Source organism: Triticum aestivum, chromosome 5B, assembly GCF_018294505.1.
Source record: "Triticum aestivum cultivar Chinese Spring chromosome 5B, IWGSC CS RefSeq v2.1, whole genome shotgun sequence".
Classification (NCBI taxonomy): Eukaryota; Viridiplantae; Streptophyta; class Magnoliopsida; order Poales; family Poaceae; genus Triticum; species Triticum aestivum.
In genome coordinates, this window is record NC_057807.1 from 190423883 (window position 1) to 190447072 (window position 23190).

The 23190-nt window shown below is 41.4% G+C and overlaps 1 long non-coding RNA gene across 4 annotated transcripts; it reads right to left on the bottom strand.

The window, feature by feature from the left end:
• Window positions 1-302: 302 nt before the first annotated feature.
• On the bottom strand, window positions 303-5618 carry LOC123110992 (uncharacterized). 4 transcript variants are annotated; one of them, XR_006453987.1, is made up of 4 exons: window positions 4951-5618; window positions 1926-2026; window positions 1121-1172; window positions 303-586 (listed from the first exon to the last, which is right to left on the bottom strand). It is a non-coding gene; the product is annotated as an uncharacterized lncRNA (long non-coding RNA). The 4 variants fall into 4 exon arrangements; XR_006453986.1 differs by having other exon boundaries at window positions 1926-2196; window positions 4951-5616; XR_006453988.1 differs by having other exon boundaries at window positions 1926-2199; window positions 4951-5616.
• Between the last annotated feature and the right edge of the window lie 17572 nt (window positions 5619-23190).

Consider the following 23190-nt stretch of genomic DNA (forward strand, 5'->3'; position numbering starts at 1 on the left):
CACTACTAGGAACATAAATTTCCAACGAGCACTTAAAAACATAAAACATTACACAAAGAGAAGCACTGAACAGTGAATGTGAAAATGACTCCCACATCCATCATATACTGGGAGCTTCCACTCAAACTTACAGTACCAGAGAGTTTGTACTTCTCAAAAATAACCACTAAAGTTCTTTTTGTGCAATAAATTTTTAGAGGTATGATATTCACAGTAAAAAATTCCACAATAATGTAACTGCAGAGGCTGTAATTGGATTTTTCTTCCAATAAACAGTGGTGCTATAAGTCACATGTTACAGCTACAACATACAAAACCAAAAATTGTACAAAACTCATACATTTCAGACCAAAGATTTTAGTGCAAAAACAGTAGAAAATTATACATGGACCGAGTCCTTGTGTTTTCTTTCTTCAGTGTCCAGATCATACCGAAAAAACATACACCTAACACATGCACTGCACACACAAGTGCAAACTCTCATAGTAGATTTTGTTTTGCGAGCTCCTAGAGTTCTTGTGTTTTGAACTCCTCTGGTTGAACCTCCCATTGAAATAGAGTCTTTGCCATAATATACAATCTGCAACTGAGCATCACATGTGTGTTTAGTTTAAATTCCAGGAATTATCACTAAGGAACAGTTCAAAAGCAACCACACACAAGTTCAACAGAAGCACATGGCAAAAACTATCTACAAAAGGTAGCACAGGCACAAAAGTTTAGTACTAGTAAGCTACAATTAGACAAGTTTACAATTAACCGAAGGTAACTGGAAACATAAATATAGATGCAAGTTCCAACTTCTTTCGTGAACTGATGTGGATGAGATGTAACCCAAACCAATAGGTGATTTGCGAACTTATGAGAAATAATTCTGTTAAACACCTAGCTTCAGTACAATCATCTATGAAAAGTTATCTAGCTCCAAATTATGACCTTGAAGAATAATTCTCATAAGCATTAGAACAAGCATGTAGAAGAGTGTTGAGGGCACACATAACTTTGGGGTATTTCCTCAAGCTTCTGCACTTCTTTTTAAGTAGACAAAAATGATGAAAGGAAACACACTTTGTAAGATGTATTGAAAAAGCCTAAAAAGGTGAAGTGAAATGTTTTGAACCTCCAAGAAGCCTCTCGACGAACTGAAACTTCGTGTATCCCAGGAGGTTGACCTGCAGAGGAGCACGAACTAGAACATTAAGCATCAACTTCTACAACTTATATACATAGGAAACGTGAATTTCTACATCTTGTTTTGAACTTCTAGTAAAAGATCAAGTATTCATTAAACCAAACAAGGGTGATGGGAGTTGAACAAGATCCCTCAGCCTCATCTCTAAACATTACCCTTTAATCTTCCTGAACTGAATTCCTCTCATCTATGTACATTGGCAATGGACTACTCGTGCACAAGGAGATGTACTGCTCTCCTGGGACAGAGGGGCGAAGTGTGTGCCTCCTGAGCTGCAGGGTCGAACTACTTCGGGTTGTGTCATTGAACGACCCGGTGTGGCGGCGGTGAACGGTATGGGAAGTGCGACGATGAAGCCCCACCGGCAGTGGCAGGAGGCTCGACGCAATCGCCTAGTAGCTGCAACGGTGAACTGCTTGGGGCGGCCGGGTTGGACTGCTGGTCGCCTAATTCATTATCCAACAAATGTGCTCGCCTAATTCCAGGTACAACCTGTGAAGGTCCTAGAACATCTAATTCATTATCCAATGAATTTTCTTGCCTAATGACTTGTTTATTATCACTGACACCGATCCATTATGACGGCCTACGAAAGAAAGGTTCTTGCTTTCTTCCCTCAGGTCTGAATCAAGAGCACCCGTAGTTTAATTCAAAATAAAATGACAGTTCGAATGGAGGCACAAAGAACTTTACAGTCGGGAGCTGGAGAGGAGAAATTTTGAGCAGGGTGTACCTCACGATGGCTGGGGAAGGGGCGCTGCGACGGTACACGGCCTCGGGCGGCAGGTTTGGTGTGCATCTCCCTGTATCAGTGTTGACACTCCCTCTTGTTTCCTGTCAAGAAAGAAGAATGAGGTCACCAATGGCGTTTTCAAGGGAATTAATTAGCATGCATTTCATCGACATGAGCGGCTCGCTGGATCGGTAGCTCTACAGGAGCTCATGAATACACCACGACTCCAGCAGCAAAGCCCTGAGTAGTCCACCCTCTACATCTTCCCCTTCTACTTTTGAAACCAGAAAAATGAAACAACTCGTCGGTACATGAAGAATGAGAGAAAGGAAAGTCAAAAGAACTTAAGCATCCCACAACTACTTCTGCAATTTATCCTAATCCCTTTTGCTCAGTGCTTGAAATGTCCTACAATAATCAGGAAATAGAAAGGAAAGTGGTGAGAGCTTTCGGTTGAACTTTCAACGCTTTGTCTTTTGAACTTATATGACCTTATTAGTTCTTTGTTTTAAAAATTGTAAATACAATGTTCCTAATCTGAAATAAAACATTTTTTCTGGGAAAGGGAAAACAATGAGACACCGAACCCTCTCTCTAATACACACAGAACTGATGGTAGAATACATAGCGAGTTGCTAATAATGTTTTTGATTTTCCCCTTAGGAAACATGATCTTTTCTTCTTATGATATATAAAACAAAACTATCTCTCCAACACACATCGAACTATTCGCACATTTCTCTGTGGATTGAGGAAAGAATACATAGTGAAATAACATGTACTAGTACTAGTCTTGAGAAAACAAGAGCTCAAATGCCAAGCAAGGAGTTTTTGTGTTAGGTTTGAACTGATAGCCTACCTGTAAGTAAACCAAGGATCACATAATACTGCCCTGGAAGATCAAAGCCAGTAAGTTACCAATGATGAGGATTCGTTTTGGTGCTGTTATGGTACTGTTACTCATACATTTCTTTATTTCAGAACTGGCAATAGAATTATGATTGTCTATTTGAGAATCGGATTCAAAACTGGCAATCTATATATCTGGAAAGAAAGGTAACACAGCAAGAATGCTTGATTATGTAATTTTTTTGCAACGAAAGCTACTATTGGAACTCATGTACCCTGTACAAGTTCGGTTCTCAAAATAAAATTAACAGTACAAGAAATAAATAATGAGAGTGCAGCTTTTGAAAATGTTGTGCTAATTCAATGCTAGGGTAGCAAAAAATAAAACATTACACATCATACTAATTGTAGTACAAAATGGTTCTTTTTTGCACATTTTTGTGGGTTAAGTTCATATGGCCAGTAGCTATCAAGGATTCAAGTGAACTCTCAGTAAAAGTAATTGTGTACTCCTCATGTAGAAATACCTGGACTTATTGTCGCATGTGTTCTTTGTCATCCAGAACACAACAACGTTTTTCTATGCTACTCTCTCTGATCACTTAAGAATCACAAAAGGCTTGCAAACTGTGAGCTTGTACTCTCACTAATAATCAATAGGACTCTCATGTTTCTTGAGCACAGATCAACGGAAAACATCCAAAAACAAAATCTGTACTGTTTGCAAATGTTCCATAGAATATCTTATCATGAACGGACTGGTGAACTAACAGAGAATTTGTTTCCAGCAACCTTCCTAGCGGTTCACGTATTTTTATTTCTCGAGCTCTAATTTTTTAGCTTGCCCGACATCTAAACATGAACTAACACGATACTTCTGCTGATATTTTTCTGTCAATGAACTTCTACAATTTAGGTACTATAACTCACTGATGCTATTTACTCTTCATTTTCAAGGCATTTTCAGTACATGCCAAACATTTGTTTTTTAAACACATCCACAGGTTAAACGGATCAGTACATGATGAAGAATGTCAGTTTTCAGAAGCAAAACTTGCACTAAATATGTTCAGAGAACATGAGGCTCTCATGTACTCTAGGCTACACACCAAACCTAGCTTTTACCATGATGCACCTTCTACTATGGAATGTAGACACGGAAATAAAACAATTTCTTATAAAGCTTCGTAGCCCATTCACTTCAACCTTTAGAAGAAAAACTTATTTTTTGGGAGAATAGAAGATGATTTCTAAACTGCAGTACTTACCCCAGCGCTAGAGCTCATGGGGAAGAGGAGTGGACAAAGGAAAAAACATTTATGTAGGGTGTCTGCCATATGAATTGGCCAAGGTATTTTTTGGGCAAACCTTTCTACCTAGTTGTTCGTACTTCATATGAACTTCACAGCATTTTTTGTGCAATGAACTTGCTATCCCAGACTACTCTCTTCCCCTATCAACCTAATAAAACACTATTTTTTGGTGGAGTGCTCTAGTACCTGAACTACTCTCTTCCCACTTTGTCAAAACTCTGTTCCCGCTTTGTCAAAATTATGTACTTTTCTCGACTCTTGTATTTGAACTACTTAGAATATTTTAGTTGAACTCTTTCTAAAAGCAGTAAAACCAAGCGATGCCGTGGTAGCTAGGAACGAAAAAGAAAACAAAGAGAGCTAGCGAACATGCACTGCACCATTTCGCTTTGCCATGAGATGGCCATGGAGCTAGGCGATCTTTGATGGCCCTACAAAGGCATTACGTAACTGAATGTGCAAGAAACGGGAGAAAAAAGTTCAGTAGCGACACTGGCTCACCAGCAAAAAAAGACATATACTACAGAATGTGCCAAAAACAAGAGAACCAACATTTTGGCACTAAACTGTCACCACTCACTATCGTAAAATGTGGAAGAAACAGAAGAACCACCATCAATAAAAATGTATGTGAAGTGGAGTGTTAGTTGGAAAGATTTAATTTAGTATAACATGCATTTTATTATTTCAATATTCTAATTCAGAATTAAAATGTCCCAGGAGAGACAATTAGCAGCTCATGGCAAGACCTAAATCTGCTTGATCAGACATTATACAATTGTGCACTGAAATTCAGCTACTTAATTTTGGATAAGAATCACAATGTTGGATTTGAATGAAGATACAAATAGTATTAGACAAACCTCAGGATATAGCTCAGAGCTTCATTCGGCTAGGTATCATCAGTACACCCTCCATGTCAAGTTCTGAACTGAACATGTTTTGAAGTTGAGACAAACAAAGTCGCATTGGAGTTGACAGAGGGTGTTCATGCGCCGGGTTGTCGAGGCCACGTTGAACAGGCAGTGGTGGCAGAGGTGAACGGTCTAGGGTGGCGGAGGTGAATGGCCTGCATGTTGAGGCGGCGGGACACATCGTCGGGAGGAGTGGGCGTGTCGCCGGCAGGAGGGGTGGGGGGGGGGGGGGGGGGGGGGGGCGACCGCATCCTTGGGAGGAGGCGCGTCGCGTGTGGCGGCGATGGAGGTGCCGGGGTGGCTTCGATGGCGGCTGGTGGAAGCAAGTATGCCACGAGGGCGGGTGGAAGCCGAGGAGCCTGCGATGGCGGGTGGAAGAGGGAGGCGACGGCGGCGCGTGGAAGGGGGAGGCTGGCGGTGGCGCGTGGAAGGAGGAGTCTGGCAACAACGCGTGGAAGGAGGAGGCCGGTGACGACGCGTGGAAGCGGGAGGCCCGCGGCGACACGTAGAAGGAGGAGGCTGGCGACGACGCCTGGAAGCGGGACACCGGCGGCAATGGGAGTTGTGGGTGGGTGGATCGGGATCTTGGAGATGCTGGAGGTCAGGAGGCGGGGTGGGCTTTTTTTGGGGGGTGAGGTTTGGTCATCGGCTAGCTGCATCACGTACCGAAGGTAACAGAATATTATTCTATTACTAGTAACAAAATAGGGTGGACTAAAATGTTCATATAAGATGGAAGATCAAAATTTAGGACTACATCCATTATAAACCGCTAGATCACCTAACGATATATTTGAATTCAGCATAACGTGGATTCAAAAATTGAAATTCGAGAACCTGGCATTTGTAATCATATAAAAAGAGACATGACTCTTTCTTGTGGTGGGAATTGATTTGTGTTTTGTTTTTATTGAGGGAAGTGCGAATTGATTTGGTACTATAGAGTCTAATCTTGTTCTTCCAAAAAAATTACATTTTTCTTTTAGTTTTTCAATGGCATTTATAGCAATATAGTAAAAGGGGACATGACTCTCTTGTGTCTTGTATGAATTGACTTTTTTGTACACGTTAAGTTTGTTTTGCCAAACATGAAATCCGCGCCTTGTTATCCCGAAATTTTCAAGCTCGAGTATCTTTTGTCTCTTCTGCTGCGAAACTCCCACCTATTCAACCCGCGCCATGCCTTGTTATTCCGAAATTTCGACGCGCGCGAAAACTCCCTCCTCATCTGAAATCGGTCCCGTAGCCCAGACACGTGAAATCCCCCTTCTACCCCTCATCCAGAAATGTCGCCTCGATGTCGCGTGGTCAAAACCAGTGGGGGTACGTTCATAACTTACCCAACATTTCAGACAAGCGCGTCCCTAAGCCATGGTTCCCCCTACCTTCCACTTCGCCCCCCCACCATTCATACACCGAGGCCGCCAAAACCCGCGAAACCCCACGCTCCTCTGTCGGCCTCCCAAACGCTGCCCAGCCCGAGACTCTTCCCCGACGACGTCGTCCACAAAAACAACTCAACGTCCCTCATCCACCGCACCGGATGAGGATCCGTCGTCGATCTCGTCGTCCACCTCCAAGGAGCCACCCCGACATTTGCCTCGTCTATCGTGCCACCTCCATCCCCACTGCATCGTCTTGACCTACCCCACCGGACTCGCAGCACCCTCACCAATTCCTCCGATGAAGCTGAGGCCTACTCGGCACCACCAAGGAGGTTCTGCACTCACTGCTGCATTTTATCTTTTATTAGATCGCACGGGCTATCGGTGCTCGATACCGAGCAGCCATGGCGGGTCTCCATCGACAGCGCCGTCACCGGCCACTTCCTCCATGGCGTCTCTCCCCATGTTGTTGCTTCCTCAGCGAGGCATCCACACCAGCAATAGCTGTTGCTGCTCCGGCTCTCGCTCACGCCGCTGTTGTTGCTGCTCTGGCTCTCTCGCACACTGTGGCTCTACTCTTACTGTCAATCGCGCTGCTGCACTACTCTTGCTTTTGTTCATGCTGCTGCTTTGCTCTGCTCTTGCTGTCAGTAACGCTGCTGCTCCGCTCTTGCTCTTGTTTGTGCTGCTGCTCTGCTCTTGCTCTCGTTCATGTTGTTGCTCTGCTCTGCTCTTGCTCTCGCTCGCGCTGCTGCTGTTGCACGATCTGCATCAGCTACAGGAGTTGCTGCTTTAGCACTCACTCCTGGTGCTGCTACATGAGCTGCTCTCTGCTAGTGCGTTCCCTGCTCGAGCGGCTGCTGATTTAGATCACTGCTTTTATGCTACCAGTGCTCGAAAGCCCTATACTTCTATGGCAGTTCAATCAATTTCATTAGTAAAATTCAGTTTCGAAAGTAAAATTTAGTTTTGACTGTAAAGTTTAGTTTCTTCAACTAAGTCCGGAGTCAATAGTATTCACAGGATCTGTCGGAGCGGCCACAGTGCAACTGATGCATTTTACGTCTAGCACTTTTTGGTGGTGTATTTTACATCATCTATTGCAGATGCTATTAGACTCCCATTTTAGATTAACGTTGTCTATCTTGTCCTGCTTCTGCCTTACCGTCGTACACCTCACCTGAGCTACTCCAAGGACGGAACCATCCATCACAGTGGATCGGAGCAGTACCCTCGGCGGCGTCCCTAGAGGCCTCAGATCTTCTTCCCCGCCTCTGACAGTCACACCAGCATCACCATCCTCCACGTCCAACCCAATGATGTTGAGGTCGACAAGGCTATGCCAAAGAGGTTGTGCACTCATCGCATCACTTTGTTACTCTACATTCATGTCGATCCCTCAGGGATCCTTTGGTTCAAAGCAGTTGCAAATCTAGAAATAAATGAATCGTGGTCACAAAGTTAATAGGGAGAAAACTAAATGCTCTTTTGAACCACAATTTGAATCGGTTTAGCAAGATATCCATTATATGATATTCATGTGGACCAAATCTAATCTCACAAAATATTTCGAGGGCAGGCTTCAGCCTGTTGAACACTGCCTACTAGAATCACCACTCGTTCAAAGAAAAAGTGAAGGAAAACATAGGAACTAGAAACTTTACTATGGTACTACTATTCATGCATTTAGTTAGAAGGAATGGAGCAAAGCAAAACTAGAGGATTTTTTCCTTTGGTGTCTCTTTCAAAGAAAGAACGTCGGAATTTTAATATCCACTTGGACGTCCTTTTCAAATTAATATGCATGAAGAACAGGACTAAGTGCATTACTAGCATAATAAGATTCTTATTTTACATTTTAATGTGGTTTGACTTTAATTTGACCATGTTTCTCCATTCATGTGTTCTTCCAATTCATGTGAACCAAACACCCAGGTTGACAGAAATCCTATGTTTGCAAATGCTCTGTTTTGCACGTGCATTCCTATCCTATTCCTGTGTTTTTCCTATCCCTGCATTTTTAGAATCCTCCAATTTTAAGGAGCCCTTACGGATTTACTTCATTTTCAGATAGGTGTCTAAGAAAACTCTGTGTGTTTTCCTACTCCTGCCGTGTCGTCATCCACCCCACCTGAGGTGCACCATCGAAATAAGCGTTCACTGCAGCAGAGATTCCCCCTGCAGACCTTCTTTTGCCGCCTCAGATCATCTTCCCCATTGCCGGCAGCCATGCCAACTGCATTACCATCATTAACTGAGCAGATGAACCTGAGGACTACACAGTTCCGGAAGAGAGGTCGCACTCTTTCGTGTCTGCTTACCATATACATCGGTTATTTTTACCTGCTACTTTCGTCCTGTTCACCTCTTAGACTCTGAGTTAGGTCCAAACTAATGTTCAAGCTTGAGTTTTAAAATTCCTGTGGGGCACATATCGAGGCAGCAAAAAATAGTATCTGTCTACTATCTGGTTCATCTAGGGTCTTCTATGTGGTTCATGTTGGGTGGGCAACAAACAGTAGATGATCCATCGTCTATTTTTAAATGGAAGCTATCATCTGCCTGCTATCATTAGTTTTGGATCTATCCACTCATTTGCTACCATCAGTCTTGATTTCTCCTTGCACCCCTTAGGCCTTACATAATCTAACTATGTTTTTTTATTTATGCATGTCAGTTATTTTACACAATCGTACTGAACATGTAGAGAAAAAGAGAAGACCGATGTGTGGGAATATAATGTCATGCAGATGCCGCTCCATGGTGGGCGAAGTGGGGGCCCCCTCCCCCCATTCCAGATTGTATTCCGAAGAAAGATAACTGTTCAGAGGGCAATTCAGAGGGAGCCGACCACTCCTATTTACCCCCTAAGGTGTTTGCTCTAACCTGGCATGCTGATGTTGGTCCTATCATGCATCTGGCGCCTCGCATTGCTTAATTTATACATCCTATATGTCATCAACTTAGTTTAGATTTGCTTTGTGTGAACGCCACCTATTTGGTTTCTATATCATACTTCCACCGTTCCTAAATATTTTTCTTTTTAGAGATTTCAACAAGTGACTACATATGGAGCAAAATAAGTGAATCTACACTCTAAAATATGTCTATATACATCTGTATGGGGTACTCCATTTGAAATCTCTAAAAAGACAAATACTTAGGAACATAGGGAGTATATGTGAATTTTGCAATTCTATATTCTTTAGCCAATCATCATATATATGAATCATGCAATTCCATCATGTTTAGCCAGTCACTGTATATGTGAATTGTATCATGCCACACTATTTTTTCATAATGTATTCCATTTGTCAATAACGTTTGTACATTCATGTACTCTTTCTATGCATCAGCCATTTGAGTCGGTCATGGGAAAATCTAGAGTGAAAACAAGGTCTTCTGAGCAGTCAGTGCTACCTGTCGATGCAGATTTCTTGTTGGTTACTGATAGCTCCTAAGAGGAGGATTCAGAGACAGATGACCAGTTGTATTCCCCCCCCCCCCCCGAGGTTTATGCTCTAACTTAGAAGGGTTATATTGCTCATATCATGCATATGGTGTCTTGCATTTCCATGCCATCTGCTTAGATTAGACATGCTTTGTGTGAATGCCTCCTGTTTGCTTTCTATATCAGATATGTGAATTATGCAATGCCATGTTTTTAGTCAGTTATCATATATGTGAATTATGAACCGCCATGTAGCCAAGTATCATATATGTGAATTATCTCATGCCATCCTTTTTTTCATTACGTATTCCATTTGTCGACAGTCTATGTATATTGAACTACTCTTCATGTGTATCAGCCATTTGAGCCAGTTATGGAAAAATCTGGAGTGAAAACAAGGTCTTTAGAGCAGGCAATGGTACCTGTTGAAGCATATATCTCGACAGATGACCAATACTATATCCCACCATAGGTGTATGCTCTAACTTGCAATGTTTATGTTTCTCATATCATGCATATGGTGTCTTGCATTGCTTAGTTTAAACATCATATATACAATATTCAATGCCATCTGCTTAGTTTAGAGATCATACATGTGAGTGCCAATACGTCTCCAATGTATCTATAATTTTTGATTGTTCCATGCTATTATATTATTTGTTTTGAATGTTTAATTGGCTTTACTATACACTTTTATATTATTTTTGGGACTAACCTATTAACCGGAGGCCCAGCCCAAATTGCTGTTTTTTTGCTTATTTGAGTGTTTCGCAGAAAAGGAATATCAAACGGAGTCCAAACGGAATGAAACCTTCGGGAGAGTTATTTTTGGAACAAACGGAATCCAGGAGACTTGGAGTGGACATCAAGGAACAAATGAGGCGGCCACGAGGTAGGGAGGTGCGCCCAGGGGGGTAGGCGCGCCCCCACCCTCGTGGGCCCCTCGTGGCTCCCCTGACCGACTTCCTTCACCTATATATACTCATATACCCTGAAAGCATCCAGGAGCACCACGAAACCCTATTTCCACCGCCACAACCTTCTGTACCCATGAGATCCCATCTTGGGGCCTTTTCTGGCATTCCGCCGGAGGGGGAATCGATCACGGAGGGCTTCTACATCAACACCATAGCCTCTCCGATGAAGTGTGAGTAGTTTACCACACACCTTCGGGTCCATAGTTATTAGCTAGATGGCTTCTTCTCTCTCTTTGGATCTCAATACAAAGTTCTCCTCGATTTTCTTGGAGGTTTATTCGATGTAATTATTTTTGCGGTGTGTTTCTCGAGATACGATGAATTGTGGGTTTATGATCAAGATTATCTATGAACAATATTTGAATCTCCTCTAAATTATTTTATGTATGATTTGTTATCTTTGCATGTCTCTTCGAACTATCAGTTTGGTTTGGCCTACTAGATTGATCTTTCTTGCAATGGTAGAACTTCTTAGCTTTGGGTTCAATCTTGCGGTGTCCTTTCCCAGTGACAGCAGGCGCAGCAAGGCATGTATTGTATTGTTGCCACAAGGATAAAAAGATGGGGTTTATATCATATTGATTGAGTTTATCCCTCTACATCATGTCATCTTTCCTAATGCGTTACTATGTTCTTACGAACTTAATACTCTAGATGCATGCTGGATAGCGGTCGATGTGTGGATTAATAGTAGTAGATGCAAAATCGTTTCGGTCTACTTGTCGCGGACGTGATGCCTATATACATGATCATGCCAAGATATTCTCATAACTATGCAATTTTCTATCAATTGCTCGACAGTAGTTTGTCCACCCACCATAATACTTATGCTATCTTGGGAGAAGCCACTAGTGAAACCTATGGCCTCCGTGTCTACTTTCCATCATATAAGTTTCCGATCTATTTTATTTTGCAATCTTTACTTTCCAATCTATACCATAAAACTACCAAAAATATTTATCTTATTATTATCTCTATCAGATCTCACTTTTGCAAGTGGTCGTGAAGGGATTGACAACCCCTTTATCGCGTTGGTTGCAAGGTTCTTATTTGTTTGTTTAGGTAATCTTATTTGTTTGTATGAGGGATTTGTGTGTAGCCTCCTATTGAATTGATACCTTGGTTCTCAAAAACTAAGGGAAATACTTACGCTACTTTGATGCATCACCCTTTCCTCTTCAAGGGAAAAACCAAGGGTAGCAAGAAGGATTTATGGCGCCGTTGCCGTGGAGGTCTACGCACAAGTCAAGACATACCATGTACCCATCACAAACTCTTATCCCTCGCATTACATTATTTGCCATTTTCCTCTCATTTTCCTCTCCCCCACTTCACCCTTGCCGTTTTATTCGCCCTTTTTCCGTTCGTCTCTTTTTGCTTGCATCTTCGCTTGCTAAAAGTTTATGGATCCTCATCCACTTGCTAATCTTTTTAAGAGATCCAACCATGATGAACCAATTGCTAGTGAGTTTTGTGCACTAGATTATCTTTATGAGGTTTTGCTTGAAATTCGTGAATGTGAAAATTGTGATGAAGTGCTTTATGAAGAGATTCATGATAGCTCCTTGAATAAAAAGCATGATTGCAATGATGTTATTATAAATTCTATTAATATCAATTGTGCTAGTAATACGCAAAACCCTAAGCTTGGGGATGCTAGTTTTGCTATGTCTACTATTTGTTGCAATGATCATGATTGGCGTGATTATTTTTATGATCTTGAAAATTTATTTAAGCCCCATGATGAATATGACATTGATAATAGTGTTTGCAATATTATTGAAAGTGGGTTTGGAAGAGTGTCAACTTTAGATCCCACATATTTGGAGAATGTTCAATCTTATGAAATTTTTGATAAAAGTGGGTTTGGAGAGGTCATGACTTTAGTTAATGTTAATCCCACTATTTTGGAAGAGTGTCAACTTTGCATGCATGTGGATCATGTTGGGAATATGTTATGTGATAGCTATATTGTTGAATTTTCTTATGATACTACATGTAATTATTATGAGAGAGGAAAATATGGTTGTAGAAATTCTCATGTTACTAAATTTCCTCTCGTTATGTTGAGATTACTATTGTTTCTTTCTTCTTCCTTGCATATGCTAGATCTTGCTTGTCTTGATAATTTGTTTTACTATAAGATTCCTATGCATAGGAAGTATGTTAGACTTATATGTGTTTGTCACATGTTTTATGATGATCTCTTTGCGCTTCAGTTCTTATCTTTTATATGAGCATCATCAAATTTATCAATGCCTAGCTAGGGGCTTAAACGATAGCGCTTGTTGGGAGGCAACCCAATTTTATTTTTGTTCTTTACTATTTGTTCCTGTTTAGTAATAAATAATTCATATAGCCTCTGTTTAGATGTGGTTTTTTGTTTTAATTAGTGTTTGTGCCAAGTAGAACCTTTGGGAAGACTTGGGTGAAGTCTTTATGATCTTGCTGTAAAAAACAGAAACTTTAGCGCTCACGAGATTAGCTGCCATTGTTTACTGGACAGTGATTTTAGGTTAATTCTTTTTGCAGATGATTAATAGATAAATTCCTCACGTCCACCAATTTATTTCAGAATTTCTGGAGTTACATAAGTATTCAAAAGTTATAGATTACTACAGACTGTTCTGTTTTTGACAGATTCTGTTTTTCGTGTGTTGTTTGCTTATTTTGATGAATCTATGGCTAGTATCGGGGGGTATGAACCATAGAGAAGTTGGAATAAAGTAGGTTTATCACCAATAGAAATAAAGAACGAGTTCATTACAGTAACTTAAAGTGGTGGTTTGTTTTCTTGCACTAACGGAGCTCATGAGATTTTCTATTGAGTTTTGTGTCGTGAAGTTTTCAAGTTTTGGGTAAAGATTTGATTGATTATGGAATAAGGAGTGGCAAGAGCCTAAGCTTAAGGTAAAATTCATGGAAAACCAAAAGCCTAAGCTTGGGTATTCCCCGGATGGCATCCCCTCTTTCGTCTTCATCCATCGGTAACTTTACTTGAGGCTATATTTTTATTCACCACATGATATGTGTTTTGCTTGGAGCGTCTTGTATGATTTGAGTCTTTACTTTTTAGTTTACCACAATCATCCTTGTTGTAGACACCTTTTGTGAGAGACACACATGAATCGTAATTTATTAGAATACTCAATGTGCTTCACTTATATCTTTTGAGCTAGACAATTTTGCTCTAGTGCTTCACTTATATCTGTTTAGACCACGGCGGTGGTTTTATTTTGTAGAAATTATTGATCCCTCATGCTTCACTTATATTATTTTGAGAGTCTTTTAGAACAGCATGGTATTTGGTTTGATTATAAAATTAGTCATAATATGACGGGCATCCAAGTTGGATATAATAAAAACTATCATATACAGTGCATTAAATACTATGATAAATTTGATACTTGATAATTGTTTTGAGATATAAAGATGGTAATATTAGAACCATGCTAGTTGGGTAATTATGAAATTGAGAAATACTTGTGTTAAAGTTGGCAAGTCCCGTAGCATGCACGTATGATGAATGGTGTGTGACAAATTTGAAAGCATGGGGTGTTCTTTGATTGCCTTCCTTATGAGTGGAGGTCAGGATCGCACGATGGTTAACTCCTACCAACCCTTCCCCTAGGAGCATGCATAGTAGTACTTTGCTTCAAGGGCTAATAAACTTTTTGCAATAAGTATATGAGTTCTTTATGACTAATGTGAGTCCATGGATTATACGCACTCTTACCCTTCCGCAATTTGCTAGCCTCTACGGTACTGTGCATTGCCCTTTCTCACCTTGAGAGTTGGTGCAAACTTCGTCGGTGCATCCAAACCCCGTGATACGGTATGCTCTATCACACATAAACCTCCTTATATCTTCCTCAAAACAGCCACCATACCTACCTATTATGGCATTTCCATAGCCATTCCGAGATATATTGCCATGCAACTTTCCACCGTTCCGTTTATTGTGACATGCTCCATCATTGTCATATTGCTTTTGCATGATCATGTAGTTGGCATCGTATTTGTGGCAAATCCACCTTATAATTCTTTCATACATGTCGCTCTTGATTCATTGCATATCCCGGTACACCGCCGGAGGCATTCACATAGAGTCATATTTTGTCCTCAGTATTGAGTTGTAATTCTTGAGTTGTAAATAAATAGAAGTGTGATGATTTCCATTATTAGAGCATTGTCCCATGTGAGGAAAGGATGATGGAAGCAATGATTCCCCCACAAGTCGGGATGAGACTCTGGACTTTATGAAAAATAAAAGAGGCCAAATAAGCCCAAATAAAAAAAGAGGCCAAAGAAGCCCACAAAAAAAGAGAAAAGAAAAAAATGAGAGAAAAAGAGAGAAGGGGCAATGTTAGTATCCTTTTTCAACACTTGTGCTTCAAAGTAGCACCATTATCTTCATGATAGAGAGTCTCCTATGTTGTCACTTTCATATACTAGTGGGAATTTTTCATTATAGAACTTGGCTTGTATATTCCAATGATGGGCTTCCTCAAATTGCCCTAGGTCTTCGTGAGCAAGCAAGTTGGATGCACACCCACTTAGTTTATTTTGATAAGCTTTCATACATTTATTGCTCTAGTGCATCCGTTGCATGGCAATCCCTACTCCTCGTATTGACATCAATTGATGGGCATCTCCATAGCCCATTGATTAGCCGCGTCAATATGAGACTTTCTCCTTTTTGTTTTCTCACATAATCCCTATCATCATACTCTGCTCCACCCATATGCCATATCCATCGCTTACGCTCATGTATTGCATGAGGGTGGAAAAGGCTGAAGCGCGTTAAAAAGTATGAACCAATTGCTTGGCTGAAACCGGGGTTGTGCATGATGGGATCATTTTGTGTGACGAAAATGAAGCATGGCCTAACTATATGATTTTGTAGGGATAAGCTTTGTTAGTATGCTTGAAGTATTACTATTTTTATGTCAATATTAAACTTTTATCTTGAATCTTTTGGATCTGAACATTCATGCCACAATAAAGAAAATTACTTTGAGAAATATGTTAGGTAGCATTCCACATCAAAAAAACTGTTTTTATCATTTACCTACTCAAGGACGAGTAGGAATTAAGCTTGGGGATGCTTGATACGTCTCCAACGTATCTATAATTTTTTATTGTTTCATGCTATTATATTATTTGTTTTGGATGTTTAATGGGCTTTACTATACACTTTTATATTATTTTTGGGACTAACCTATTAACCGGAGGCCCAGCCCAAATTGCTATTTTTTTTGCTTATTTCAGTGTTTGCAGAAAAGGAATATCAAAAGGAGTCCAAACGGAATGAAACCTCCGGGAGAGTTATTTTTGGAACAAACGCAATCAAGGAGACTTGGAGTGGACATCAAGGAACAAATGAGGCGGCCACGAGGTAGGGAGGCGCGCCCAGTGGGGTAGGCGCGCCCCCCACCCTCGTGGGCCCCTTGTGGCTCCCCTGACCGACTTCCTTCGCCTATATATACTCATATACCCTGAAAACATCCAGGAGCACCACGAAACCCTATTTCCACCGCCGCAACCTTCTGTACCCATGAGATCCCATCTTGGGGCCTTTTCCGGCGCTTTGTCAGAGGGGGAATTGATCACGGAGGGCTTCCACATCAACACCATAGCCTCTCCGATGACGTGTGAGTAGTTTACCACAGACCTTCGGGTCCATAGTTAATAGCTAGATGGCTTCTTCTCTCTCTTTGGATCTCAATACAAAGTTCTCCTCGATTTTCTTGGAGATTTATTCGATGTAATTATTTTTGCGGTGTGTTTTTCGAGATCCTATGAATTGTGGGTTTATGATCAAGATTATCTATGAACAATATTTGAATCTCCTCTGAATTCTTCTATGTATGATTTGTTATCTTTGCAAGTCTCTTCGAATTATTAGTTTGGTTTGGCCTACTAGATTGATCTTTCTTGCAATGGGAGAAGTGCTTAGCTTTGGGTTCAATCTTGCGGTGTCCTTTCCCAGTGACAGCAGGGGCAGCAAGGCACGTATTGTATTGTTGCCATCGAGGATAAAAAGATGGGGTTTATATCATACTGCTTGAGTTTATCCCTCTACATCATGTCATCTTGCCTAATGCATTACTCTGTTCTTATGAACTTAATACTCTAGATGCATGCTGGATAGCGGACAATGTGTGGAGTAATAGTAGTAGATGCAGAATCGTTTCGGTCTACTTGTCGTGGACATGATGCCTATATACATGATCATGCCTAGATATTCTCATAACTATGCACTTTTCTATCAATTGCTCGACAGTAATTTGTTCACCCACCGTAATACTTATGCTATCTTGAGAGAAGCCACTAGTGAAACCTATGGGCCTCGGTTCTACTTTCCATCATATAAGTTTTCGATCTATTTTATTTTGCAATCTTTACTTTCCAATCTATACCATAAAAATACCAAAAATATTTATCTTATTATTATCACTATCAGATCTCACTTTTGCAAGTGGCCGTGAAGGGATTGACAACCGCTTTATCGCGTTGGTTGCAAGGTTCTTATTTGTTTGTGTAGGTACGAGGGATTTGCGTGTAGCCTCCTACTGGATTGATACCTTGGTTCTCAAAAACTGAGGGTAATACTTATGCTACTTTGCTGCATCACCCTCTCCTCTTCAATGGAAAACTAACTTATGCTCAAGAGGTAGCAAGTGTCAGCTGCTTAGTATATGAATCAATTATGTGAATTATATCATGCCATCCTGTATACTTAGACAACATGTATGTGAATTATTTCATCCCAAACTATTTTAGAAAGACATCATATAGTTTTGTCATGTCATCCTGTTTAGATACTCATCATTTATTGAATTATGCCATTATATCCTATTAAGTTATCCATCATATATCTAAAACTGTGTTATGCTATCCTGTTCAGTTAGCCATCATATATGTGAAATTGTGTCATGTTGTCGTGTTTGGTTAGACAACATATATGTGAATTACCACATCTGTCTATCCTACAATGATGTACTTTCAATTTCTTTTCTTGTTTATCATCCATTTGAATTGGAGGGGTGATGGCAGTATCTAAGGGAGTAAAAACCCATTCTTCACAAAAGACGGTGATACCCGTCGATGCAGATAGAACCATGGTTGTACTAGCCCACGAACTAGCCCCACCACACATAATCGAGACTCCTCCAAATTGTACACTTACACCGTTGGACAAAGAACCAGCTACACCCCATCTAACCCCAACCTCAGTGGATAGTAACCCACTTCTAGTTGACACAACACCATGTCCACGACAAAGTACCGCCACACGAGCAGTTCGTAAAGCAACTGCAGTGCCCAAAGCACGAAGACCACCATAGCGAACCCAAACGCCAGGTTTAAAGCAGGAGAGCAACTACACTCAGGTCATATTACGTAGCTATGGTCCATACTCTTTGCTCTTGCATCACTGTATTTACTCATACCAACTAATTCCGAATTTGAAGGATCCAATTGAAACTCCAATGCACAACTGGTATGTTTTAAACCTATTTCTTTAATTGGATTGTTGTTCTAACTTATTGCTCCATGTTGATTTCAGTTTCAGTTGTATAAACAGTTATGTTTTCATGTCATGCACATTACAAGTGTTGTCAGTGATGTGTAGTTTCCCACACTTATATTCTATCTATGCTGCTGTGTCTTAAAAAGATATGATTTGAACTGTGTATCTGTCTTAATTTGGCAACATAAACTAGAATGATCTGGACAATATGGTGACCATAGTACATAGATATATGTTTGTTTCATGTTGTTATCCTGTCCAGCTTACTACTGAACCTGTTTACCAAAATGAGTTTCAAATACTACATGCTAAACCTATGATGTGTGTGTTTGTTTCTCTTGTAGAATGCGGACAAAATATTGGAGAATAGCACCCCATTATGCAATGGTAGAGAAAGTAATGCAGATAAGGTTTAAGATAATGAGACAACCATGTTGGTCTCCATGAAAGGTAATAAAAACTATCTTGCAGACAGTGAGACAACCCCAAAGTCCTGCATTGATGTAGTGTTCGAGTTACTAGCCACTACCTCTGGCACAAGCTCTTAGAACTCACTGCCTGAATCACTTTGGCTTCTTCAGTCTCAGCTACAAGCTGAAAGGCATCAGTCAGCTGTGTTGCGGCAAGAAGCTGAAGGACTAAGGAAGTCCTTGCAGAATTCAGATGCATACTTTCTGGTGCAACAACAATCGATGCACGATTTTAGCGCCAAACAAGAGAAAACTAATAATCTTGCTAAGGTTCTTGCCAGCATGGTGGGTATCCAGGATATCGTTTCTTGAGCTCTTCTGAAGTGGTTTCAATTCTGGACTTGTTTTGCTGCCGCGTTTATTTTCACTGGTGGCCAATTTTGATGCCCAGTGTATGTAATATGCTGCTTTGTTCACAATATTTGCATTGGTGGCGAACTTTGAAGCCCAGTGGATGTAATATTTGTAATAGCCATAATAGCCTAGCATAAGTAGCTTGCTTATTTATTTCCTTATTGTCTTGTTTGTTTTTTTGCTTGTAGTTGTTGCACTTCTTTTTCCGTGGAACCTTTTTATTTAGAATTAGACCATAATAACCATGGGCAACATACGAACCGTTGTAACCATGGTCCTGCTGCCTGTTGTTGTGGGCCTCCTAAGGTCTGTATGATCCATGGGACTTCTATGGGCCATAGATTCAACGGGACTTCTACGGGCCGTATGATCGACTTGCCAAACATGGGTCGTACTTCCGTGAACAATTAACGGACCATAATATGAGTCGTAAATGGGCTATACTGGGAATCATCTATTTATGGGCGGGCCATAACGGGCCGTTACTAGGCCCATGTGTACAACGGGCTTAATTCCAACAGCAGGCATAATGGGTCATTAATTGGGCATATTTGATGACGCTATGAAAATGGCCCAATAGATTAAAGGGCCATAGACGGTCGACTTTAAGCACGGACTGAATTTGGCCCACAAGGGGAATAGGCCAGTAACAGACCATATAGTAATCGAATGCCGGAAATGAGCCCAATAATAAATGGGCCCTTAGAAGGCTGAAAGATAACACGGGCTGAAACGGCCCAATGGAATAATGGGCCGTTAATGGGTATAAAGCGATATACTGTTCATTATGGGCCAATTTCACCATGGGCCGTTTACGAGCAAAGATTTACAAAGGGCCTCATATGGGCCAAAAGACGTCATGGGCCATACATGGGCCGGAAGTTACAACAGGCTAGAATCATATTGGACGGCCCATATGGAACTACTGGGCCTAATTCGGATAGGCTATAATGGGCCGTGAGTTAGCGGGCTGTAAATGGGCTATATGGAACATGCCGTTAACAGGCCTTCCGTGGGCCGGGCCGCTACCTTTTGACTAAGTCAAATAGGCCAGCCTTTTGACCTGAATGGGCCACTGTTGGGCCATGCCACGTGTCGACGTATCATAGGAGCATCCCATCCATTCGCTGGATGACATTTGTCCCAGCACTGAGCTGACACGTGGATACTCTGGCGAATGAGAATTTTACATGTGGAAAATCCCCACTGGTCAGGGCTATTAACAGGTTATCGGATCCAACCCAGAACCTGATAGCTTAACGGTGGCCCGTTACGGTGGATGCCATGTGTCGGTTACCCTTGAAAAAAACACTTCCATGACGCGTGATTTATCGTCATGGAAGTGGACACTTCCGTGCTGATAATTCTGGTATTGTCCTGGAACACTTCTATGATAGCATAGGTATGACTATCTTGATTCCGTCATAAAATCATCATGGATGTACATGCATGGCAGAAAATGTGAACTAATGTGACAAACACATATCATCACGGAAGTATTTTTTGTAGTGGAGGCGTCGGGCGTGCCTTCATATACGGGAGGAAGGCAAACCTCGGTCGTAGGGGCGGGGGCCTGGCTATCGTCACTCGCCGATGCATGCTTCATCTCGGGGCGGTCCTTGGGGAGCAGCTGCTTCTTCTTCGCGGGGTGGCCTCGAGAGGCGCGATGGCGCCCTCGCTGCCGGCTTTCTCAGCTGCGGTAGGCGTGCTCGAGGTAGCAGACTGCGCCCTTCTCATCACAAGCGACGGTGATGACGCCACTGCAGCCAGGCATCTTGAGGACATTGTAGCCGTGGTGGGTGATATGTCTCCAACGTATCTACTTTTCCAAACTCTTTCGCCCTTGTTTTGGACTCTAACTTGCATGATTTGAATGAAACTAACACGGACTAACGATGTTTTCATCAGAACTGCCATGATGTTGTTTTATGTGTAGAAAACAAAAGTTCTCGGAATGACCTGAAAATCCACGGAGGCAAGTTTTGGAAAATATAAAAAATATTGGCGAAAGAATCAAGACCAGGGGGACCACACCCTATCCACGAGGGTGGGGGCGCGCCCACCCCCATGGGCGCGCCCCCTGTCTCGTGGGCCCCCTGACGCTCCATGGACCTCAACTCCAACTCCATATATTCCGCTTCGTGGAGACAAAAATCAGAGAGAAAGTTTCATCGCGTTTTATGATACAGAGCCGCCGCCAAGCCCTAATCTCTCTCGAGAGGGCTGATCTGGAGTCCGTTCGGGGCTCCGGAGAGGGGGATTCGTCGATGTCGTCATCATCAACCATCCTCCATCACCAATTTCATGATGCTCACCACCGTGCGTGAGTAATTACATCGCAGGTTTGTTGAACGGTGATGGGTTGGATGAGATTTACCATGTAGTCAAGTTAGTTTTGTTAGGGTTTGATCCCTAGTATCCACTATGTTCTGAGATTGATGTTGCTATGACTTTGCTATGCTTAATGCTTGTCACTAGGGCCCGAGTGCCATGATTTCCAATCTGAACCTATTATGTTTTCATGAATATATGTGTGTTCTTGATCCTATCTTGCAAGTCTATAGTCACCTATTATGTGTTATGATCCGACAACCCCGAAGTGACAATAATCGGGATACTTCTCGATGATGACCATAGTTTGAGGAGTTCATGTATTCACTATGTGCTAATGATTTGTTCCGGTTCTCTATTAAAAGGAGGCCTTAATATCCCTTAGTTTCCACTAGGACCCCGCTGCCACGGGAGGGTAGGACAAAAGATGTCATGCAAGTTCTTTTCCATAAGCATTTATGACTATATTCAGAATACATGCCTACATTACATTGATGAATTGGAGCTAGTTCTGTGTCACCCTATGTTATAGCTATTACATGAGGAATCGCATCCGACATAATTATCCATAACTGATCCAATGCCTACGAGCTTTTCACATCTTGTGCTTTGCTTATTTACTTTTCCGTTGCTACTGTTACAATTACTACAAAACTATTATCTTTGCTTTTGCCACTGTTACCATTACTATCATACTACTTTGCTACTAAATACTTTGCTACAGATACTAAGTTATCCAGGTGTGGTTGAATTGACAACTCAACTGCTAATACTCAATAATATTCTTTGGCTCCCCTTGTGTCGAATCAATAAATTTGGGTTGAATACTTTACCCACGATAGTTGTTGCGATCCCCTACACTTGTGGGTTATCAAGACTAATTTCTGGCGCCGTTGCTGGGGAGCATAGCTCTATTCTTTGAGTCACTTGGGATTTATATCTGTTGATCACTATGAGGAACTTGAAAGACGAAAGCACCAAGATTTTTCCCTCAACCAAGAGGGGAGGTAAGGAACTACCATCTAGCTCTGCACTAGATTCTCCTTCTGTTATTAGTAAGCTTGCGACACCTAAACCTGCTACTACTATGAAATCTGATATGTCGCATGTTATTGATGATGCCACTTCTGCTGTGCATGATACTTATGATGAAACTACTTCTGTGCGTGATACTACTTTGCCATTAGGTGAATTTCTTGATGAACAACTTGCTAGGGTTAGAGAGAATGAAATCATTGAAGATCCTACTATTGATGATAGTGATGATGAAAGTTCTCCCCCGGTTATGAATTACCTGTTGTTCCTGAGGGTTATGTTATGGAAGAGGAAGCTGCTAGAGCTATCTTTGCCTGTAAAGATAGATATGATCTTAAGAAATTATTAGCTAAATGGAAGCAGCAGTCTCTTAATGCTAGAATGAAACCTGACCCTGCTTTTGCTACTTCACCTATCTGTGTTACTGATAAGGATTGTGAATTCTCTATTGATCCTGAGATTATTACTTTGGTTGAATCTGATCCTTTTTATGGCCTTGAATCTGAAACTGTTGTGGCACATCTTACCAAGTTAAATGATATAGCCACCCTGTTTACTAATGATGAGAAGTCTCGCTATTATTATATCCTTAAGATATTCCCGTTCTCATTAAAGGGTGATGCTAAGACTTGGTTTAATTCTCTTGCTCCTG